Genomic DNA, 780 nt, shown 5'->3' on the forward strand with positions numbered 1-780 from the left:
TTTTGAGACAGAGTCTCACTCTGTTACCCAGGCTGGAGTGCAGTGATCTCGGCTCACTGCAACCTTCACCTCCCAGGTTCATGCGATTCTCCTGCCTCAGCCTCCTCAGCAGCTGGGATAACAGGCACTGGCCCCCATGCCTGGCTAATTTTTCTACTTTTAGTAGAGACGGGGTTTCACCATGTTGGCCAGACTGGTTTCAAACTCCTGGCCTCAGGTGATCCCCCTGCCTTGGCCTCCCAAAGTGCTGGAATTATAGGTGTGAGCTGCCGAGCCTGCCCAAACTACTGTTTCATTTACAGCAAGTTTACCAATTTCTTACATTATTTTCTTACTGTTGATCTTGGCAGTTAGAATGGTAGCTCCAGACGCTGAAGCAGTATCTGTCAGAAGGCTGGCTTGCTAGTTCAATGTGCTGGGGGCCACTCAGTGCTCTGTTGAGGTGTTTTCCAACGGCAGAAATCTCGTTTCTGACTTAGGCCATAGAGAGTTGTCTCCAACCCCCATTTGGGGGTTGTGAGAACTTTGGCTTCAGAGGCAAATGTGTTCCCATCAGGAAATGATGAAAGTTATGACCTCATATCCCAACCCCCACTCGCCCCATTTAGGAAGAAACTTCAGGGATGAGATAAGTGAACGTGGATTCCTTGTCTTCACTCCAATTACACCTCAGCTCCGTGGCTCCTCCCGTTTCTCTCTCTGGCCTTGATTCTCAGCACACCTGTCCCGTGAACCACCTACACTTTCCCTCAATTCATGCTCTACTTTGTCCCCTGAAGA

Source organism: Sapajus apella, unplaced genomic scaffold (assembly GCF_009761245.1).
Source record: "Sapajus apella isolate SASKATOON/1434 unplaced genomic scaffold, GSC_monkey_1.0 scaffold103, whole genome shotgun sequence".
NCBI classification, from domain to species: Eukaryota; Metazoa; Chordata; class Mammalia; order Primates; family Cebidae; genus Sapajus; species Sapajus apella.